Source organism: Tinamus guttatus, unplaced genomic scaffold, assembly GCF_059628265.1.
Source record: "Tinamus guttatus ecotype Peru unplaced genomic scaffold, ASM5962826v1 Tinamus_guttatus_pri_ptg000314l, whole genome shotgun sequence".
In the NCBI taxonomy this organism is placed as follows: domain Eukaryota; kingdom Metazoa; phylum Chordata; class Aves; order Tinamiformes; family Tinamidae; genus Tinamus; species Tinamus guttatus.
In genome coordinates, this window is record NW_028288848.1 from 11,139,406 (window position 1) to 11,149,167 (window position 9,762).

General features: G+C 43.6%; 1 protein-coding gene across 3 annotated transcripts in view; it reads right to left on the bottom strand.

The window, feature by feature from the left end:
* Window positions 1-1,336, bottom strand: part of MAPK8 (mitogen-activated protein kinase 8) — a 43,541-nt gene extending 42,205 nt beyond the window's left edge. For all 3 annotated transcript variants that reach the window (XM_088528746.1, XM_088528745.1, XM_088528747.1), the window contains exon 1: window positions 1,323-1,336. The gene's annotated coding sequence lies outside the window, so the exon portion shown is untranslated. The remainder of the gene's footprint in view (window positions 1-1,322) is intronic.
* Window positions 1,337-9,762: the final 8,426 nt, after the last annotated feature.

Below are 9,762 nucleotides of genomic sequence, written 5' to 3' on the forward strand. Positions count from 1 at the left end.
CCCTTTCTGTCCTGAAAATTGTTAATACCTGCCAGTTGACATGCAAATTTGCCTGGTCCCTGCCCTGGCAGCAAAGACTCTGCAGAACCCAGCACTGGGTATTTTGGTGAAAACTACTGAACATCTAGTCAGTTAGGGGGGTAAAAGGAGGGAGGAAAGTCTAAAATAAGAGCTACAGTAAAGAGGGAAACTGATGTGGGATGCAACACAGCACTGCGACCAAACCTACCTATGCTACACATCTGAATCCAAGCAGGGAACAAAACCAACAAGATGGCTGTCCCCAGGGTGGGAGATGGGACTACTGGAAACTCAACATGCGTTTCTTTAGCATTACCAAAACAATTAGGAGCACCCCTTCACTATACCTAGGGAAACCTCAAATAAGTCAGTGTACCCATTTGGACAAGCAGACTTCAACTAGGTTTGGCCTGGAAGTATCTCTTCAGGCTACAGCTGGAACCACTTTTAGGTTAAATAGATACACCTGCAAACACGCACACAGGTCACACACCTGAAACGCTCTGGCCTCCCAGCACACCACTTGCCAGCACATCCACAAGCAGGGCTGGCTCTCACATAAAGCAAGAGTCCCCCAGTAGCGAGTGCCCCAGGCCCGTAAATCACACAGAGCTGTGACCCGAGCTTGCAAAACCCTATGTACACATGCCCAAGGGCAATTAATACTTTTCTTCCCCAAACAAACGCAGTAACAGCCCTCCTGCTAACGTGATGAGATGGGCCGGGGCGCAGAGGGCCCCGGGGTAGGCACGGGATGGAGCAGCCGTCGGGCTCAGCACTGAGGCTCTGCTGCGGCCCGGATCCATCCAACGGGACTCACGTGCGCGGCCCCCGGGGCGCGCTCGGGCAGACCCCGCTGATGGCACCGCCGCGCATAAAGAGAGGGGCTCCGCACGGAAAAGCAGGCGCCACGAGCGGCGCCGGGCAAGGGGAGGACAGCGCAGAGCCCGCGAGCGGCAGCTCGCCCCTTTCGCCGGAGCTCAGGAGCGCCGGGCCGCCCCCGGGCGGGCAGGGCCGCGGCAAGGTCGTGGACCCCGCAGGCCCCGCGGCGCCCAGCCCGGCCCGGCCCCTCGCGGCGGACAACAAAGAGCGGCCGCTCCCACCGCCCGCCGCCGTTATCCCGACACCGGCAGCCGCCGGCCCCGCGCGCGGCCCGCGCTGACATGGCGGGGCGCAGGCAGCCGCAGGAGCGGGCGCCGCGGCCGCCCCCGCCGCGGCCCCGCGCCGAAACGTAAACAAAGCGGCGCGGCCCCCTCCGCCCGCCCACGCCGCGGTCCCCGCACGGCCACCCCAACACTCACCGCCTCCCGCCGCCGCCCGCCTCGGCCGCTGAGTAATGAGCCGGGGCCGGGCCGCGCGCACGCTCCGCGCTCCGCCCGCTCCTGCTCCGACGCGGCTGCGGCTGCCCGCCCCCCAGGCCGCCCCGCCCCGGCCCGGCCCCGCCGCCATCGCCGTCCCCGCGCTCCGCCCAGCCCGGCCCGGCAGCGGCGCCGCCATCGCCCCGGCCCCGGCGGCGCCTCCCCGCCCTCCGGCGCTGCCCGGCCTCCATCTTCCCGGGGCTCGCGGGCGCCCGGGGGCACGGCCGGCCTGGTGCCTGCGCGTTGTCCTCGCGCTGGCCGTTCCTCCTGCCCATCTCCAGAGCTTCCCTGCGAGGCCCGCAGCTGCTCCAAGCCCTTGTCTTTGGCCTCAGGCACCTGCCGCGCACAGCCGCACACTGGTTTTTCAGTATTAGCCCTGGTCTGCCCCTGCCTGGGGCTTGCGGGATTGTTTCATAGTTGGGAATATCACTGCCCTGAGACAAAGGAGGCCTGGGAGCACCTTGAGGCCATGTCAAGGTGTTCAAGCAAGCCTTGGTGTGTACCCAAAGCAACACTTACATATACCCATCAGCTACAGCACAGTGAAAACAGACTGTCCCTATTCAACCGATTTGTTAGACATCTACATGTCACATTTTTGCAGATACCGAGATGACAGTGAGGTTGTTACTGCCAGCAGCTTTCATCCTGCTGCGTGGCTGTAACAAGCTCAGATTTTTACACCATGAAGGTGGCGCTTGCTTCAGGGTAGTGCAGCTTTGCCCACTACCTTGGTGTGAAGAGCTTCACTTCCACAAAGCTGCTAACGTACTGCTCACGTGCCCGCTTTAGGAAGGCCTGTGCAGTTTGCATCTATTTTAGTCACACACATTTTCCACCCATATCCTAGAAGAGGTGCTATTACAGATCCTGCACAGATACGTGGTGTTCCCTTCATGCCTACAGGAGAAGCTGCAGCTTAGGCTCCATCCCTGGAAGAGGCCTTTCTGCATCTGGGCTCATAAGTGTCTCTTCAAGACAGAGGAAATCAAGTTTCTCCCCCTTCACCTCTAATCATTTTCATGAGGCAGCTCCTGAGTTCAATTAATTAGCTTTTTGCTTTCAGGCTATTTCTGGTAAGCAGTATCTGCGAATACAGTCAGATGTTGTAATCTCTTCCTTATTTATCTGTGCCAAAGGCCAGGCTCAGCTGGCAGAAAAGGCAATATGAATCCCTGGAATTCATTGGAAGCAAAAGAATAACAACAAAAAAGATTAATCTGGTTAGGTCATATCCATTGTCACCGGCAGATGAGACTAGCCCTGCTGATTTTGCCTGAAGCAGATTGTGGCCCGGTGACGTGCTTACTTCTGCTGGCAAGCAGATCTCTGGTGGCAATTTCTGCTCTGTGGATCTGCTGCCAGAAACAAGGCGGGTGGCACCATGTTCAGCCAGCACAGCTATTTGCAGCACAAATATCTGCCTGGGGCTTTAAGGGTCACCTATATTACTCAACACTTGAACAAAAATGTATTTATAAGTGAATTTTTTAAAACTAGCACTCGCAGTCATGTGTGCCATTAGCAAATACTGCTAGCTTGTATACAGAGCTGACAGGCAACAGAGAGCAACGATGAAGAAATTACGCAACAAGAGCAGATCGGTGGCGTTGGAAAGCACGATAAAGTTAATATTATATTAATATCTAGGTTCCAAGGATTCCTTAATATTTAAAGATTTTACAAAGGAACACAATAAGAAGAAAGTAAGGATTCAGTATCATAAATCTGCTGCTTACTAGTATATTGATTAAAAAAAAAATGTCATAGATAGGCTGTAAGGTTGCTGTACTCTATTATTATATTATAGGACATTGAAATGTACCACTCTGCCCAAGGACAAAATTTTCTTGATTGTGTGAATAATCTATTTTTTAAAATGAAATCCAATATTAAAAATAATAATAATAATAAATTGAATGTTATTTAGCATGACCATAGTGTCGTTTTAAAAAGTTTTTTGCAGAAGTATTTTCATGCAGGTATAATAGCTATATATAATGCAAATATAAAGTATGCCTGGATGGAGACTCTGTTCCAGATTGACCTGACTGATACCCATTTTCTGGATATCCAAGCAGATGGTGGCAATGAAATGCAGTGGTCACGGAATTGTATCAGAAATTTAGTTGCTACCTTTGTGAATATTTTCAGAAAGTTCTTAGTAACTACCACATTCTTGCTAGTGAGCACTGTTAATTAATATATCACTGCTTATAAACTGTAAAGCAAACATAATTCAGACTGAATTCTTTGGAATCAAGGCAGTGGATTTGATTATCTTGCCTACATTTCAATTAAAAAAAATCAAAATACCAAAAGAAAGAAATTCTAATATAAAATAACAGGCTCAAGGCTATACAATGTAGTCACTTTTGCCCACAAAACATCCATAATGAAGAATTTTTGCATCAAAATGGACTAGAATGATACACAAAGTAACTCAATATGTTTCAATTCAAATGGGCGGTAGTGAAGAAATATAAGGTGGCTTATTTCTTAAATCATAATAGCTGTTTCCAAGTAAATACCTGATTATGCTTATAATCATTCTTAGACAAGAGAAACAAGGCATTCTAGGAATGTGTTATAACTGTAAGACACTAATATTTAGACAAGCAGATAAAGAATAACATGTTCTGAAGAAGTTTTTTTTTTTTTTTTTTTTTTTTTTTTAAGTTACCTTGTTTAAAAATATGTATTTGAAAGGATGGACCTTCTAACATTTCTTAAGTTACCCTCAATAGAAGAGAAAAATTGCAATTCACTAATCCTGGACTGAACTACCTGTGCCAATATGCAGCCACTGTAATTTTGTTTTGTTTTAGACATATATGTAAGTATCATAATCACATATGTAAGTATCATAATCACATAGGCACCTAATACCTTTCAGGAGACAAAGCTGCCTTCTGGAAATTAACAAAGCAAAAGCCATCTCCTCACCTCACTAATTACCTGATGAAGAAGAGATCAATAGGAATTGCAGGGATTCAGGGGGCCCAATTTTTCCATGCTAAGGCTTAAGATGTCACAGCCAGGATCAGTGTCCATGAGCAATATTCACCTCCTGACCTCCTGTTAGAAAAACAGGTTGGTAAGTATTCTTTGTTAAGGGCATCATATCTGCAAACAACCCCCAGACTTTACAACGTTTCGGAAAATTCCAGGACTAATACAAATATTTATGTGAAATAAACAAAACAGCTTGATAATAAAATCTTTACTTCAACAATTTATCTTTACAATTAGTCTCAGTACAAAAGTTCATTTCACACTAGAAAGTGAAATGAAAATTTGATAAAAAAAATTACAACCAAAAACCAAATTAACTGACATATTAAAGACTAAAAATAAGTAAATGAAGAAAACCAACCAAAATTCACACATTCTGATTGTAAATAAATGAAATGTTAAAATGTTTCACTTTAATAATGAAGTAGGTCAAAAGGAATCTAATAAAAGAAACACTTTTACCAGGCAGATTTGTTATTTAATTATATATTTAGGAACAGGATGAAATCAGTGTCAAGTGACTTGTTGGCAGGAACTGTGTTCCCTCACTGAGTACAACTAGAAATGGTCACTAATTGTTAAATGCTGTTTTATTTTTAATTCTGCCTATAAGCAAATAATCATACTATAGGATTCTAATTTTTTAATAATTGTAGTCACGATCAGCTGAGCAGTTGCTGGGTTTGGCAAAAGTAAGAGAAGGAAAGCAGCCACCATGGGGCAGCCATGGAACAGGTTATAACCATGAGCATGAATTTAGGGGCCATGATGAAGCATAAGGTGTAGTTCAGCTCAGCAAAAGTGACACTTCTGTCTTGTCAGCAAACCGTGTGTGCTCTGAAATGGCATTAACACCATTAACCTCTTCTTTGCTGAGCCTGACAAGGTCTTTCTGAGCTGCCCTAAGTCCATTAACAGTGCATTTATATTAGCAGGGGTACTAAGTAGCAGCCAAGTATACACAACTTGGATGACTGGAGACTGCTAGTGGAGAGAGGGGTAGTTTAACCATTACGAGATAGTGTTTATGGTATTGTGATATCTATACACTGATATTAAAGCAATGTAGGGTGTTTTTTATTCATACTACTTCTCTGTTGAAATTTTGCATGAGTCTTTCACAAAATGTAGGTAAAGTTCCTGGAGTTTGGCTTCCTATGATGACAGCATTGGAGAGTGGGCTCACAGTGCCAGATTTAGGGCTGGATTCTACTAATACATTCCAACTACTTCATAGTTAAGTGTTGCTCTGGTTTCTTTCCCAGGTAAAGATTGATAATATGCATGTGTAACTTTGGAGTTGTGGAGTTTAATTCCAAAATCCCCCAAACATGCTTGTAATTTATATCTGTGTCATACGCCTGTGACACTTCCTAAATTCGGTACTTCAATGCCTGATCTCTTTCCACTGTGGCTGCTTAATGCTGCATCCTTATCAGTGTAGCCTCTATACTTGGCTTTCTAAGAATAATCTCAGAACAAAGGGCTTTTCCAGGCATTCTGAAGAATCCCACAGGGACTTTTATATCGGACGCTTGCCCGTTGTCATTACAAGGTCATCATGGTTGGAAAAGCCTCTGCCCCAGACTTTGTGATTTCAGCTACCTGGGACCATTGGCAGGTGACCAAAATTAGATGACTATTCAGACAGCACTTACTAAAGAGAAAAAAAAAAAAAAAGTCAGTGGAATTCGAAGGCAAACTTCCAGCTATGTTCTCTCCAACATACAAGTTGTTTTTTTTTCTTCCTTCACTAAACTTGCCCAATATAACTTTTCAGTTAAACAAAGCAAAGCAAATCAGGAGAGCACTCACAGTTCTTATTTACAGAGTGCCTCCAGTACAACCTGTGAGCATCTGATCACTGAACGCCACCAGTTTGTGCTCTATTTCATGAATTACTTTTTTCTCCACACTCTCTCTCCTTGTGTCACAGGACAGCACACAGGAAGACGCATTATAGGAATACAATCCATTATTCAATTACCTATGGGAGCAGCAAAGCTATAGTCAGGTAGCACAGACATGAGGGCTTGTGCATGAGGGCTACTCAGATCAGGTTTAGTGTATGTAGAGACTGATGTGAAGACATTGATGCAAAATATGCCTGACTGCAGAGACTAAAGCAAACATACAGTGTCACATTCCCGTACTACTTCGCTAAGCTAAATATAGATGACTGGATCAATTCCAATCTGCCTAGAAATCACATGCAAATAAGTCTAACTTGTGTGTATACTGAATACAGGGACGATGCACAGAAGTTTACTACCAAAAGTAGTGATTAGGTCTGTATGACCTGGGCAGTCTTGAAACAAAAAGAGAGATATCCGGATCCCTCAGAAGGCTCAAGCTATCTCTGTTTATCTCTGATTGCTCAAGGAATTTATGGTCCGCTCTAGGACTCTAAAGTAAAAGACAAGTAAAACTAACGAAGCATTGCAAGTCATTTCTGACCTCTGGCTGCAGTTTTGACAGCCTATCTCAACCAGCATCAGCAGAGAAGTAAATAATAATCTTCACCTTTATGTAAACTTTAAGAGCTTCCCACACTTAGCTTCTGTGGGATGAAAAGGCATTAATGTCAGAGAATAATTGGATTCTAACCCTTGCCAATTCTCAGAAAGCTGAGCGGAACATAAGGGAGATCCTAAGCTCCATCCAGCAGTTCCTTCACTGGGATAAATAGTCTTTCATCTTGTTAACCTTCTTATATAGCGGTCCAGTTACATAAACTTTGCCACAACCACATACCTATGGTATTTGTATATAGTAAGGCGTTCAGTGGGGGAACTGAATGAATTCCATTGAAGCTTTCACATTATGACAGTCTATTTTGAGTACATGAGTTTGAGCTGCAGAGGTTCATAAAGCTAGGATATGAATCATTTTCTAAAATGGCTCTGTTTTCAGAAGAGTTTTTCAGACAACCTGAGTCATAATTTGATTTCAGTAAGTTTGGAGCAGTTGCTTACAGCAATAGAATCTGCACCAAGGTAGATCAGGTCAGCCTCATGCTTTCATGAGAAGAATAATCAAGTTTTCCATCAAAGCAGTGACCATAAATTATTTAGGCATTTTGAATAGATAATCAAATCCACCTTTTTACCTGACATAATGGGGGCATGTTCACACAGCACCTTATTTTTGAGCAAAATGAGTCAACAAGTCACCCTATTAACTCCCGAATCATCATTATACATCCATCCACTTAAATCAAATTTGGTAGTCAGAAATGCACCACTATAAATAAGTTCATATCTCTTCTTCCTCAGTCATTACCTTAAGGAACAACTACAAACTTCTGTGTTGCTTTTTTCAGGTATGATTGTATTGGATTATCAGGCTGAATATGCCTCAAGCAGCATGGATGGTTAGTTCTATCATCGATAACTTTTTCCTCATCTGTTGGTATTTGGATACATTGCCAGGATTTTGTTTGGGACTTGAAAGATGAAGAGCAATGTCAGTCCCAGGGAACACTAGAAGGGTCATGAAATACTCTCTACCATAAAGTTGCTAACATTTACCAGAAAATTGTAGCTTGCAGATTTCGAAATGTTTTGTTTGAAATGTATCAGATGCAAGACTTTTTAAACTGAGCTTTATTCCTGCCTGGATCCCTGGAAGACTATCTAAGATTTACAGACTAAGACCAAACTGAGAAAAAAAAAAAAAAAAAGTAGATTTATTTTGCTGCTATAATGAAAATGGTACAGTGGAGAGAAAAAAAAAAAAAAAAGTCTGATGTGCCCAGCATAAAAACTGGCAAAAAGGATAATTTCAATAATATCCTACATAAAGCAATATTGCATCTGTCAGTATCAGGAGAGAAGGATTTGCAATGATTGAGAGATGAGGCGATGAAAGCCTCATTAGATAATGAGCACCATCGATTTTAAATTTTATTCAGAAGCATATGCCAAGATCCAGATACACTGAAAGGGTTGGCCTAAGGAGAAAGCCAAGCTGAAGGGGAACCCGAGAGTACGGGCTTAAGATAACAGTGGCATCAACTGCAGCAACTAAGAAAGGAAAAGGGAGAGAGATGTAAGGTCATTTTTTGGCTGTGCTAAGCTTAAATGACTATTTACATGAAGCCAGGCAAAGAGAAACAATTCAGGATTTTCATTTGTACATGAAGAGAGAAATATACAGTGAAGAACACTATGAGATATCTACCTGAGATTGTCATTGAAACTGCATTTGCAAATCACATTGCTCAGAGGCAAAATAGAGGGAGCAAAAAGAAAGATGGAACAGATGGATTTTTGTGGAATCATAGAAAGTTGAAAGGAGAAAGTGAAACATCTTCCACTTACTCCCCATAGGAACACTTACGGACAAGAACTAGGACTGGAAAGAGTCTTAACAGCCCATGGAAGAACAAGACATCAAAAAGAACAAGGACGATAAAAATCACATCAAGCAGTATTAGGATCTGGAGTAAAGATTACTTCTGATAAAATAATCCTGTTTTTTGAAGGCAGAAGGTTTGCTATTGAGTTCATATCAGAGAACAATAGTTTTGAAGCCTACAGGAATAAAGTACAATGCCAATAAAAAAGTGAAAAATCTTCATAAATTCAACAGGACTTTTGTTTATTTTTGCTAATGTGTTTCTCGCTTCCTTATGTCCAACTCAGATGCACCGTGGCACATCTCCAGAGCTCTCTGAGCATGGACTCACCCCGCAATAACTACGTGGGATGTTTCAGACTGAGCACTGCAACACAAACCAGTGATATCTTTCTAGCTTTCAGTTGGGTATGTTTATTTTTTTTCCCCTGCCAGGCAGACCATTAGCTGCATTGCTACTGGAGTCTGCAGGATTTTGCTGACCACAAGACACCCTCTCTGTCTCAGCTGGCCTCTGTGGCCTTGGGGGCTTCCTCTGCCTGGCTCGGCAGCGAGCTGGAAGTGTCGTCAGCCCACAGGGCTTTAGACCCAGCGCTCCCGAGTGCGTCAGGTAATCCAATTGAGCTCTTACATGTTGGCAGGCCCACAGCTTTACACTGAGCCACTTCCTAAAAGCTGACTATTACCTGGCGGCTGCACTGTCAAAAAAAAAAAAATAAAAATAAAAATAAAATAAAAGAAATAGAAAGAGTGTAAACAGCTCCAGCAACCATGACATTGCCATCAACGCCAAAGCAGGAGCTGCCAGGCTGGGCTTGCAAGCAGGAGAAGGAACTTCATTGTTTGCTGGCGTAGCCACTTGCCAGAACTCACACTGCTTAGCTACGAGATACAAACAAAGCAGGAGAAAAAGAAAGAAAAAAAGAGAGAAAGAAGGAGAGAGCATATATAAGAAAGCAAGAAGGAGAAGTCAAAGCAAATCCTGAATATGCCTTCTGTGAATTCTGTA